Consider the following 13831-nt stretch of genomic DNA (forward strand, 5'->3'; position numbering starts at 1 on the left):
TAGCTTTCTTTAAGATTGTACTAATTGAACTGTTGCCAGCATACAAGGGCTACGGCATTCTTACCTGTCATTATATACCATGGCTCGAAATAATAACTTGAAAAATAAGTAAATAAATAAATAACTTGTCCATTTCAATAAGTGACTAAAATGTAAATGTTTATTCCTTCTGACCCACCAATTCCCCTGTGAGAATCAAGGACATAATCATCAATGTGTGCTGCCACAGGCACAGATGTTCCCAAAGGTGACACTGTGATACCAAGGATCTTAAAAGGCAGAAGTGTGTTAAATCCATGCAGAGGGGCATTATGGGAGAAGACTTAAATATTTTTACTTTACACTCTTCTATATCGTCTTAATTGTTCTTAGTAAGCATGTGTTACCTTTATAACTAGCAAAATGAAGATATTTCCATACCGAGGAAAAAACCTGCAGAAACCAGCACCCCCTTTCCATTTGCAGTTAGGGTGCTGGTTCCGTCCATCAGAACCCCAGCTCTAAGCCTTCCATGACCTTGAGTTTTCTGGCAAAAGGCTATGCTACTCCTGATTTCATAGGGTTATTGTCACTTAAATGAATTCATTCCTGTAAAATGCTTAGCACAAAGTCTTGTGATTAGTAATTATTAATATTAACTATATTGCTATTTTATTCTGATATTTCTTTTAGCTCCTTACAACCTTAGCCACTATTTCCTTTTATTGTTAATCCTCATCCTAGGGTATTTTTCCATTGATTTTTAGGGAGCGTGGAAGAGAGAGGGGAAGACAGGGAGAAACCAAAGGCCTTGGGGAAGGTGGGAGACCAAGTGTGGATAGGAAGGGAGGGGGGGGCTGGGGGGGGCAGCGGTGGGGAGCTGGAGGGAGGAGGGCGAGTGGGGGAGGGCCGGAGGCGGGCCTGGCCGGAACCGCAGGCCGCCCTCCCCGTGTGGACTGAGCCCCTCCTTCCCCAGCAGCCGCCCGGCTTCCTGGCCTTTTCTGGCCGCTGCGTCCACGCCTCTGACGCGCTTGTCAGGCCGCCGCTGGGGAGGACTCCGCAGGAGCCTCAAACGCCACCTCCTCCCGGCCTCTCTCCCAGCGCTGCGTCTATTTTGGGCACCGCATTATTTCCTGCTGTGATTTTCAGCTTCTAATTCGGGCTCTGAGGTAAGCCGTGACATCCGCTGCCTCCCGCTCCCCGGCCCGCGCTGCGCTGGGGGCTTCGGGGATCATCAGCCACAGCGCCCCCTCCCCACCCCATAAGGTTTCCAGGAGGAGGGGCTCTGCGCCCTGTGCAGGGTGAGAGTCTGGCTAGAATATATTTCTAGGAAGATTTAGAAAAAATGGCAGGGACTGGGCATAATTTATACCGTCGTGTCCAGATCCACCGAGGGGACCGCAGATGCTAACATGTCAATGGTTTTCTCCTTTGGACAAGGCCCCTGGGAGAGTCTGATGAAGGATCTGCACCCTCTCCCCAGAAAGTACCCATGTGCACCCCTTCCCCCCAAATGCACACAGAGATGCAGCAATTCTGCTTATCATGGCAGGGTTGTGCTTGGGACCCCAGGGGAGAGGACCCCATGTGAAAAGCCCAGCACAAAGGCCCCTAGAATCCCACAGATGGCCTCCTCCAGCCAGTTTCCTCCGGATCAGATTCAGTGCCCCCCCCCCCCACCTCCTCCCTCCCTGGGATCAGCCTCATTCTGTCTAATCCATGCGTCTTTGTGCAAGGATCTCACCCCCAAATGGGTAAAACGGGAAGTTCGATGGTAAGTGCTTACTTGGTGTAGGTGGGCGAGCCCCTGAGTCCGGCCTGCCTGGTGTTGACAAGAACGCGGACTCCAGTTCAACACCTAGAGCTTCAGGTCCTTGGCCTCCGGAGCCTCCATTTCACTGGCACAATGGGGCTCGGTTATAAAGCTGGAGTTCAGCTTCCCTCTCGGGACTGAGCATCGGTGCAAGCTGAGGCTCCTTCACAGGCGTGTCTGTGTCAGGGAAAGGACCGTTCGTTTCCTTTGAATCACTCACACCTGGGCTGTTCCCCCTCAGAGTGGGCAGCTCTCCACAGGTTTTTGTTTTTGTTTTTAATCCAGATCGGTAAAATAGGGAACAGTCCAAAATAAGAAAGTGATGTCAGATGACACCTCTCTAGAATGATGAGAAGACCACCACACACACACACCCAGCAGCTATCACAGGAATCAAGCCTTGGAAAGCTGGCTGATGTTGACTCAGCATCTCCCCCATCCCGACACCCCCCCCCCCCGCCCCGCCCCCGATGTTAAAAGGGGATCCTCCATCTCTTCCTCTCTGACCCCTCCCTAACACCTACAGGTACGCCTCCCACCTTCCAGTCTCTAGGCCCTGTGCTTGCTATCTTAGTTCTTCCTCCCCCCCCCCCCCCCCCCCCGCCGTGAGATGCCTCTAGAGTGCAATACGCATGCTCAGTGTGATGGCCCCACGCTCTGGACTCTGGGGCCTAATTTCTGACACTCTCTGACACTGTAAAGGGCTCTTCTCAAGCTCTCTCCTGAGCTTCTCCAGCGACACCCAGCTTGGTCCTCTTTGTCCCAACTGTGCTTTCCCTGTGGCTGGCTCCTCGTCCTCCTCTGCGCCTTGTTAAGGATGGCCATCCCGCAGGGTTCCTCACGTAGCCTTCAGCTCGCTGTCCTCTGCTCTTGGGAGAGGGGTCTCATGGACTTGATGGTTTCACTAGCCCCTCTAGGCTACCAGCTCTGACCTCTCAAGTTCCAGTCCCAATTTCAGCTGTCCACTGGACAACCGTAAGCCCTTTGTCATCTCAAATTCAACAGATCTTCCCCAAACCAGCTTTCCCTTTTCTGTTTGGGGTTTGGCCATTCTCCTGGTCACCAGGCACAAAGGATCCATCAACGTTGACTCTTCCCTCTCCTCTCTGTCCACCTCCATGCAGAGTCCAAATCCTGCCCAGTCCCCCTCTGGGATCTCTCTCTGGCATCCATCTCTTCCTTCCTTTCTCACCTCCACTCACCTGACCCTGGCTCTCAGTTCTGATGGCCACAGTAGCTTCCTGGCTGGTGTTTCTGTCTCTGGTCTCTCCATTATTTAATACAGGTTAACTTCTGGGTCAAGACCCATCTCATTATAACTTTCTCAACCACCTGAGCTGCTTTAACACATCTCACCTGGTCCATGCACTTTGCCAGTGCATCTTATCTTGCCAAGTGGTATCTCTCCTACTGCTATTTAGCTTTTCACATTTCTCACCTAAATGGGAGCTCCTAGAGCCCTTTCTCAGCCCTTGATCTGAGCTTACCCAGGGCCAGCCGGGATCCCTGGTGCTGCACCCTGGCACTTAACACAAGTGCTTCTGATTCCTCATTGTCTCCCCTACTTTTCATTCTGGCTCACTTCAGCCCTCTTTTTTTATTAACCAAGGAGTGTGCCCTTCACAAGATAGAAGAGAGGCCAAGTCCCAATGCCTAGAGGGACCAGCAGGTCGTGAAATGGGTGAGGAGGGCCAGGTGTGCAACGACAGCAGTGGTGGGGTATGGCATCTAGATCCCATGTCCCCAGTCCACAGGGGTTGCTGCCACTCAGCCCTCCTTTGTTGACATTAGGCCCCGTGTGGCCAGGTTATCCAGTTTTACAAAAAACAACAAGTTTGGATTTTTACAGGAAACTTCCCTATTTTTAAAAACATGGTGCAGACCAAATAAAACACCACTGCAAGCTAAATTCAGCAGGTAGCCCTGGACACAAAGGTTTCCTGCCTTGTAAGTATTGGTGACGTAGCACAAAGCACTGTGGACTAGGAGTTTCTCACCATGGTTATGCCAGTCAGGGGCTGTGTAACCTTGGGTAAGTTGCATCCCCTCTCTGGGCCTCAGTTTCCTCATCTGTACAATGAAAGATCCTATTAAATGATCCCCAACGCCTTTCACCTTGGTAAGTCTGTGGTTCTATGACTGATCCCAAGCGGTGGGGAAATCCTGTTTAATGGAGTCGTCTGGCTATTGAGATTTACCATAAACACACACCGAACATCGCTGACCACATTTCAAAGAACTAGAACACAATAAGGCATTGGTTAACTGAAATTCTCCAGGGTTAACGGAAAATCCCCTTTTAATCAAGCTTATTGTTGAAAGACTTTCTAAAACACCGGAGTTCAATTTCCTGCCTTTCTAAGCACAGGAGCGGCGGTGATGCTGGGCAAGGGGAACTGATGAGTCAGTGTCTGGGATGGTTCTGCCACCTGGGCTGAAAGGGCAGCGCAGAGGGACCCCGGGGTCCTCGCAGGACACTCCCAGCCCGGGGGCTGCTCAGAGCAAGGACCACCTGGCTGGGGCCCCACCAGCCTCTTTGTGGGACTCAGACTCCCGGGCTTACCAGCCACTTTGGAAGAATACTCACTTGTAAGCTGGGGATTCGCTGGAAACTGGCACTGCCTGGGACCTGTGTCAAGGCTGAATGTCGTGACACAACCCAGAGCCCCTTCCCACCAAAGAGCCGTGGAGCCCAGCAGGCCTTGGTCGGAATCCGGACTCTTCCGGGCTCTAGCTGTGTGAGTGAGCAAACGGCCAGTGTCCTTTGGCTTCAGTATTTGCCACAAGATCTCCCCTCTCCTGGCCTTAGCCACACTGCATAGCGGAAAGGAAGGAGGCTCCTTCGGAACCAGTAGCTCTGGAGTTTCCCCCTCTACGGGCCACTTGCTTAGATCACAGAGCTGGAAGGGACCCCAAAACTCCCATGCTCCCCCCTCTCACATTCCAAGGAATAAGCAGAGGCCCAGGCTCAGGCAGTTGCCGGAACCCGTGGGTCTGGTTGGAGGCCCCTCTGGTGCTTTCCCTGGCCCGCAGCCTGCCTTGTTTATTTGTTCAGCATGTTTGTTTCGGCCGTGGCACAGCCTGTTCTGGCTCTGGGACATTTAAGAGGTGAGCCAAGAAAATCACAGGAAAATGGTTTGTTCTTGGAGCTAAGGTGCAGGCAGCCAGGGTGGGAGACAGGTTTCAGGCCAGGTCTCTTTCCTTCTGCTCTCGGGAACCAAAGGGACTCCGGTGGGGCTTCCTGGGCCTTGGTTTTCCCAGGACCATGATATGGAAAGATTGGAACATGCAACCATAAGATAGCTGGTTCTCATCTCCGTCATTGGCTCCATTCCACACCCCAGCTTCCACCCACTGAGCTCAAGCTACAGCCTAATCCACTTGATCAGCCAGGAGTGGAGGTGTTGGGCTCAGCACCTGTGCTTCTGCCCCTCTGCCTGCAGCAACCTCCTTCTCTCTGCTTGTGAATCTTATTCTTCAAAACCCAGCTGTTATATCACTACCTCTAAAACCCTGAACTCCCTCTCAGATAGTCTGCCAGCAATTTTGCTTTTGTCCAATGGGTAGTCAGTGTAGTAATTCCACTTACTAGCTCCTGTTCACAGAGCACTTATTTGCAGTTATATAAATATTTGACTACCAAAAACTTGGAAATAAATAATAAGTGCACTTGGGGGGGGGGGGATTCTATTTTAATTGATTTCAGAGAGGAAGGAAGAGGGAGAGACAGAAACATCAATGATGAGAATCATTGATCGGCTGCCTCCTGCACGCCCCACACTGGCGATCAAGCCCACAACCCTGGCATATGCCCTGATTGGGAATCAAACTGTGACCTGGTTCATAGGTCGATGCTCACCCACTGAGTCATGCCAGCCGGGCTAAATGCACTTTTTGGCTGACAGAATAATTAATATCAATCTAAGTCCAGGGTGGTAGAGGGAAGAAAGGATGACAAAAGGAATTCTGGTGGCAAAAAACGTCTTATGCAGCCCTAGCTGGTTTGGCTCAATGGATAGAGTGTTAGCCTGTGGACTGAAAGGTCCCAGGTTTGATCCCAGTCAAGGGTACATGCCTGGGTTGCAGGCTCGATCCCCAGCAGGGGGCATGCAGGAGGCAGCCAATCAATGATTCTCATCATTGATGTTTCCATCCTCTCGCCTCTCCCTTTCTCTCTGAAACCAATAAAAATGTATTTTTAAAAAAGTCTCATGCAGCCTTTTGACACACATGGCCGCCTCATTTGCCCAAGAGACGTGGCACATAGTAGGTGCTAGAAATGTTCTCTGAATACCATGGGCATGTGCGGATGGGGGAGCGTGTAATGAGGATGACATCCCCTGGCCCCGGGGTCACTGACGCCTCTGTCAGTCCTAGCTGGCTGTCCCCAGGGGGCCAGGCTAAGAACCAATTAAGAACTGTCCTAGCCTCAGGCTCCTTTCCCCTCACGGGTGACATGCCAATCCTTAGCCCGCATCCACGCAGCACTAACACTGGTGAGAACCTGGGGACAGCGCCATGTGTTCTGGAGCCCGCTGCCCGCTGCAGGCCCTTTGCTCCGCAGCTCTGCAGAGTCTGGCCAGCTGTGGGAGGTGCTGTTCTCCTTCACTTCCAAGATTAGCTCAGACCTTAAAAATCACAGCCTGGCGCCTGTTCCTCTCATGCCAAGGAAAACAGTAGATGTCAGAAACCTCCTTAGGTATCTGGAAGTGAACAGCTCCTTCTGCTCCCTCCCTTCCTTGTATGAGGTCACTAAATCAGGATGACAAAGCACACAGTGACATGTACTGTTGGGACTTGTTCCCACATGGATTCCAGGCCTTCTCCAACACCTCTCTTCCCCATGCTCAGAGTGGCAGGCCCAGGTGTGGGCAACCAACTGAGTTGGATGCTAGGGATCCTGGGAAATGGAAGGCATCCACTGTAGCGATAAAGAGTAGGTCCTGGATGGACCTGGGTAAAAGAGGGAATCGGATGTTAGCACCACCGGACATCTGCACAGAGGCTCCCAGGCATCAGCATGCTCTCATTTGTTCTCATTGGAGGTAAGGAGCGTGAGAATTCTTTTGACTTCACAGATGAGAAAACAGGTCAGCAACTTACTCAGGGCTACATGGCTTAAGGGTCAGAGCCAAACGTGAAATTAGTTTTATGACTCTAGTGACATCTTCCCACCTCACCACAAGTCCTCAAACTTCAGTCACTGGTAAACCTGCTTCATACTTTTGCCTCATTGCATAGCAGCCTCCTATTATTTCTTAATGTTTTTCTTTAAATAAATTCACTTTGAAAATTGACCTTGTTCTAAGCAACACGTGTGTGTATGTGTGTAAATAATAATGTATGTACTAGTGTATGTATCATTGCTAAAACTGAACGTTTTCATCCTCCTCCCCTAAGTCTCCCCTTACTCTTGTAACACCGGGGAGACTGGTGCCCCCTTGGAGAAACTGTCCGTTGCCCTGCACCCGCCTGCATGGCTAAGAATGCACCTTCACAGGCTGGCAGTAACTAAGTGGCCGCCAAGCAGGATCGCTCGGGGCCATCACCGTTGTTGTTAGGGCTGTGCCTCCAAATCACCGAATCACTGAATCCTGGAGGATAAGAGAGACATCACAGAATCCAACTCCTAAGGGGCAAGGCCTTACACAACGTACCCAGTCACAACCCTAAAGATTACGGAGGCACCATTCAAAGGTATAAAGATGAATCAGATGAGTCCTTGCTCTTAAAAACAAAGGTTACAGAGAAACCAAGATGGCGGCATAGGTTAACGCTGGAGATTGCTGCCTCGAACAACCAATCAAAAATACAACTAAAAGACGGAACGGACATCATCCAGAACCACAGGAAGGCTGGCTGAGTGGAAATTCTACAACTAGGAGGAAAGAGACTATCATACCCAGACTCAGAGGAGGCGCAGTGCTGAAGTGAAATACTAAGGTGCGGAGTGCACGCGGAGCGGGCTGGCGGAGGAGGGCGCGGTTGTTGTTTTCAATTGGGAGGGAGTTTCAGACTCTGAGCTCCAGATCCGGGCGAGTCTCTAGGGACCCAGACTCAAACGGGAGAAGCGGGACTGTCTGGCTTCGGTCAGAACTCGAAGGCAGCTTTCTCTCCGAGGTTTGCAGCGGTTGCTGGGACTCTGAGAGGCAGAGCCCCTAGGGACGGAACTGAGAGCAGCCATACCTGCTCGCTCTGCCTGCCCTGTAGGTCCCCGGGGACCCGCCCCGCCCAAGCCCTGTGCAGAGCCATTTGCCGGATAGCCTCAGGCAAACACTAGATTAGCACCACCCTAGAGATCCAGCACAGAAGTTCTCCCACTGCAGACACAGCTGACTCTCATAGCCAGTTGACCTGGAGGTCAAATCACCCCCAGTATTGCCGACAACAATTAAGGCTTAACTACAACAAGACTGCGCACAAAGACCACAAGGGGGTGCACCAAGAAAGCATAAAAAATGCAGAGACAAAGAAACATGACAGAAATGGAGGATATAGAGCTAAAAACCGCAATTTTAAAGTCTTTCAATAATTTTTTAGAAACTGCCGATAAATGTAGTGAGATCCTCAAGAAATCTAATGAGACCCTCGATGTTGTGATAAAGAACCAACTAGAAATTAAGCATACACTGACTGAAATAAAGAATATTATACAGACACCCAACAGCAGACCAGAGGAGCGCAAGAATCAAGTCAAAGATTTGAAATGCGAAGAAGCAAAAAACACCCAACTGGAAAAGCAAAATGAAAAAAGAATCCGAAAATACGAAGATAGTGTAAGGAGCCTCTGGGACAGGTTCAAGCGTACCAACATCAGAATTATAGGGGTGCCAGAAGATGAGAGAGAGCAAGATATTGAAAACCTATTTGAAGAAATAATGACAGAAAACTTCCCCCACCTGGTGAAAGAAATAGACTTACAGGTCCAGGAAACGCAGAGAACCCCAAACAAAAGGAATCCAAAGAGGACCACACCAAGACACATCATAATTAAAATGCCAAGAGCAAAAGACAAAGAGAGAATCTTAAAAGCAGCAAGAGAAAGAAACTCAGTTACCTACAAGGGAATACCCATACAACTGTCAGCCGATTTCTCAACAGAAACTTTGCAGGCCAGAAGGGAATGGCAAGAAATATTCAAAGTGATGAATACCAAGAACCTACAACCAAGATTACTTTATCCAGCAAAGCTATCATTCAGAACTGAAGGTCAGATAAAGAGCTTCACAGATAAGGAAAAGCTAAAGGAGTTCATCACCACCAAACCAGTATTATATGAAATGCTGAAAGGTATCCTTTAAGAAGAGGAAGAAGAAGAAAAAGGTAAAGATACAAATTATGAACAACAAACATGCATCTATCAACAAGTGAATCTAAGAATCAAGTGAACAAATAATCTGGTGATCATAATAGAATCAGGGACATAGAAAGGGAATGGACTGACTATTCTTGGGGGGGAAAGGGGTGTGGGAGATGCGGGAAGAGACTGGACAAAAATCGTGCACCTATGGATGAGGACAGTGGGTGGGGAGTGAGGGCAGAGGGTGGGGCGAGAGCTGGGAGGAGGGGAGTTATGTGGGGGAAAAAGAGGAACAAATGTAATAATCTGAACAATAAAGATTTAATTTAAAAAAAAAGGTTACAAACATAAACAACTGAAAACTAGAAGAATAAGCAAAGGGTCTGGAATCAGAGAAACTAGACTTGGTTCCACCACCAACTTGCCTTTGAATAACCTCCTTCATGTTTCTGAGCCCGTGTCCTTAAACAGAGATGATAGTATTCCTTCTTTTTACCTTTTAAGACAACAGGAGATTCAGATCTTCTAAATGGGTGTGATATATCAAAACATCAAGTTTTGCACCTCAATTCAGTACAATTTTTACTAATTATACCTCAATAAAGGGAGAAATGGGGGTGAAAATGCTCTGTAAAAGACCATAAAGCTATAATATAGTGTGTAAGTACTAGATAGGCAATGCCCAAACTCCTGAATAGAGTATTTGCATTATGACTGCAGAATGACTCTCTCCAGTGAAAACTACCAGAAATAGCTTGGGGAGAGATTTGGGGAGACCATATGGGCCTGACCAGTGTCCCTAAATTGCTGCTTCCAGGTCTTGGGCCTATGAAGACGATGGTGAGCTGCACCAGCTTGCTGCCCTTCACTCCTTCAGAAACCTGCTTTTATTCGGATTCTCATTCTTTCTGCTTTGAAATATGTCTTTTAGCTTCCCACCCCATGGCCAATTTTTTGCATAATAATGGATCTTTGCTGCCCTCTGGTGGCCACTCCCTGCAATAGCTTCAGTGACTTTTTAAGGGCTGTGCGTGACAGCCTGAGGAAACCAGAGCCAACCCTCAAGATCAAGATTTTCCAGGGCTGACAGAGGGCTTACAGCCCAATTAAAGGCAGCTGCTAGAGTCCAGAGCTCCTTGACGGGAAGGGGCAGTTCCACAGGGTTTTGCCCAAGTAGGACAAAAATCCAGGCCTCTGTCTGCATTAACGCCGCTAACATGTTCAGTTCCTTGACTGGAACTGAAGCTTGTCTGGAAATGAAGATGGCCCTTCTTCCCTCTCTGCCTAGAAAACCCCAGGGTAGGAGGGCCGGGACTAGAACCTGCCCTCCAACCTTTTTAAAGCAACAGTTAACTGAGCACTTGTTTGTGAACTGGTAGATGCCAAAGGGTGCAATGCAGGTGGGTACAAGATAAGATATATAGTTCCTGTCCCCAACTCATAAATGCTACAAGCATACTAACCTAAGCACACATATCATTTAATGGACACCCGGCAAGTCGCCTAAGGGCTATTATAGAAGTAGAAATAGCATGCTACAGGGCTGGTGGGGAAGGAGAGGCAACAACCACAGGAATCGGGGTTTCCTCAAAGTAGAGTCACTCAAGTTGGACTCTGAAAATGAGTAGAGCCTTACCTAGCAGACATGATACTAATAATTACATGTTGGGGGAGCTGTTTATGTGCCCAGCATGGTTAAGGATTGTGTAGCTACATCAGTTATTTAATCCAGCTGCATGTTATGAGATAGGTACTATTTTCTCTAGTTAATAGACAAGGAAACCAAGGCTCAAGGCCATGTATACAGCAAGGATTAATAGAAAACAGAAAGTAAAAGCAAAAGTGTTTGGGGCAAATTATTAGCATTACAATATCAGGTACACCTGGTCAGGTGGCAGAAAGGAAGGGACAAGGGCATATGGAGGGGGTGGTTATGATGATCAAAAAGTACAAAAACCATCCTAGCCAGTTTGGCTCAATGGATAGAGCATCCACCTGCAGACCAAAGGGTCCTCGGTTCGATTCCAGTCAAGGGCACATATCTTGGTTTCAGGCTCCTCCCTGGCCCAGACCCTGGTCAGGGCTCATGCAAGAGGCAACCAATCAATGTTTCTCTCTTTCCCTCTCTCTTCCACTCTCCCTAAAAATCAATGGGACAATATCTTTGGGTGAGGATTAACAAACAAACAAAAATGTACAGGAACCCAAAAGGTGAAGGGATTAAGTACAAATTGGTAGTTACAGAATAGTCATGGGAATATAGAGTACAGCATAGGGAATATAGTCAATAATATTGTAATAACTATGTATGGTATCAGATAGGCACTAGTTTTATGGGGTGACCCACTTTAGTAAGTTATATAATGTCCAATCACTGGGTTACATACCTGAAACTAATATAATATTATATGTCAACTGTAATTGAAAAATAAAAAATTATTTTAAAAAAGTACAGAAACCCTATGATAAGGGATTTGAAAGCCTCAAGTGAATTTAGACCTCACTCTCTGGATAATGAAACCCTTTGAGCTTTCAGATCAAAGGATTCTGCTCAGGATGCACTTTAGGCTAATTCAGATGTACTTTAGGCTCCTTCAGGGAGGAGGCAGATAAGAGGAAGAGAGATCTGTGCGCAGTCAGCATTGTGCAGAGCGTGGGTCAGGTCAGTGGGCGATGCAGACGGAAAAATCCTAAAATCTCTACACAGAGAACCTGTTCAGATTGACTGGGGGGACAAAGAAGGTGCAGCTACCCTCGGTGGGAACCACTGTCTCCTCACACACTGAGCCCACCAACCTGCATCATCAAAGCCAGATCCAACTGGAGAGAGATTTCTGGTCTCCCATGGACTGGAAGTCTCATTCTCACCCTTTTTTTTTTTTTTTAATATATTTTATTGATTTTTTAATGAGAGGAAGGGAGAGGGATAGTTAGAAACATCAATGATTGAGAAACATCGATCAGCTGCCTCCTGCACACTCCCCACTGGGGATGTGCCCGCAACCAAGGTACATGCCCTTGACCAGAATCGAACCTGGGACCCTTCAGTCCACAGGCCTATGTTCTATCCACTGAGCCAAACCGGTTAGGGCTCACCCTTCTATAGTTGTGCCAAACCTCTAAAACCAAAGCAAGGCAGTCTGTTCAGATTGCAGAGAAAAAAATCTTGAGAACTGTTCTCAATGCCCACATCAAGTGAGGCATCTCAAGATCAAAAAGCCTGCCACAAGAAGACATCATACCAGTTTGATGCTGTGACCTGCCTCCCAAAGGTCAAGGGAGTTTTATGTCATTTCCCAGCAGTCCCACCAAACCTGCTTGGGTCCAAACCCTGCATGGGAAGTCAGCCCACCAGGGGCTTGGATTCCTGCTTCTGATGCCACCGGACGGGCAGGCTTCCCCTCTGGCTCCCACTCTCAGGAACCAGCCACAGCGGCTGGTCACTTGTCACACCCTATCCAGGAGGTGGCAGTATGTCAATGGTAAAGCAACAGATCCCCAGCCTGTGACTAATGGTTTCATAAGTTGTTAGGAATTGTGTCACATTTCCCAAAAGAGCTACGCCAATGAAGTTAGTAATGAGTAAAGGCTTGGGCTACCAGGACATGGTGTGGCTTCATACTTCCTATCCTAGATTAGGACAGTTCCAGAGAAAATATTTATAGCAGGCACTCAGCAAGCATTTCTTTTTTTTCTTTTTTGGTTAATCGTCACCCCAGGATATTTTTCCATTGATTTTTAGAGAGTGGAAGGGAGGGGGAAAGTCAGAGATAAACAATGTTGTGAGAGAGATACATTGATTGGTTGCTTCCCGCATGCCCCTTGACCAGGGCTGGGGATTGAGCCCACAACCCAGGCATGTGCCCTGACCAGGGGTCAAACCATGACCTCCTGGTTCATAGGTTGATGCTCAACCACTGAGCCACACCGGCCGGGTGATATTGTTTTTTGAGAAATGAAAGACTTACCACTCTTAGCAGACCAGACTTCTCACACCTGTCAGGATAACTAAAGTTTCTTCTTACTGCGTCTTGCCCACCTCATGGACACTGTCTGATCCCTATGAGGAAAGCATCGTCCTTGCCCTCTCGCTGAGCACAGCATTTCTCCTGCCTGCTCAGTATACCTGCCTCCAGCCCAGTCCACAGCTCTCTACCTGCTTCCACACTTAGGCTTCCTTTCCTGTAGAAGTGAGGCGTTAATGATGGGGGTGGCGGTGGGGTGAGATAAGGCATCCTCTTGCATTTCTTCATGCCTCCAGAGAGAAAGGAACTTCTATTCCTCTCTCCACAGAGGTGAGAAGCCCCACACTGGGCAAGACACATCCAGCTTTTCATTCTGTGACCTTATTTGCACCTTTCTTTCCACTGGAGGAGTAACTACTCTGATTGGTCAGAGTCCAGGACATTCAGAGGGCTGAGTTTTTATCAGGACTGTGCATGAGGTATGCTATGGTCCTGAACCGGGTCCTGGTAAGTCCCGGTCTGTTCTCAAATCTGGCAGGAGGATTACAGTGGGAGGGAGTAAGAAACCCCCACTGTGCATCTATTTTTCAGTTCCCAGAATGACAGGGACCCCCAGGGTCACATCTATGTGTGACCTTATATTTCAACACTCTTTGAGGAGGCAACATCAGTGAATCCTGGGGCCTAACCGCCAGAAGCACCCCACCGCTCGGGAAAAGCACAGGCCCTAAAACTTAATGAAAGACGTGTGGCCTGAAACAAACACGAGCCATC

At 48.5% G+C, this 13831-nt stretch overlaps 1 long non-coding RNA gene across 1 annotated transcript in view; it reads left to right on the forward strand.

The window, feature by feature from the left end:
* Positions 1-962: 962 nt before the first annotated feature.
* The window catches only part of LOC118669158, a 31169-nt gene continuing 18300 nt past the window's right edge, over positions 963-13831 (forward strand). Inside the window, exon 1 of the long non-coding RNA XR_004971900.1 lies at positions 963-1148. This is a non-coding gene — a long non-coding RNA (uncharacterized LOC118669158). The remainder of the gene's footprint in view (positions 1149-13831) is intronic.

The sequence above is a fragment of the Myotis myotis genome, unplaced genomic scaffold (genome assembly GCF_014108235.1).
Source record: "Myotis myotis isolate mMyoMyo1 unplaced genomic scaffold, mMyoMyo1.p scaffold_m19_p_14, whole genome shotgun sequence".
Lineage (NCBI taxonomy): Eukaryota > Metazoa > Chordata > Mammalia > Chiroptera > Vespertilionidae > Myotis > Myotis myotis.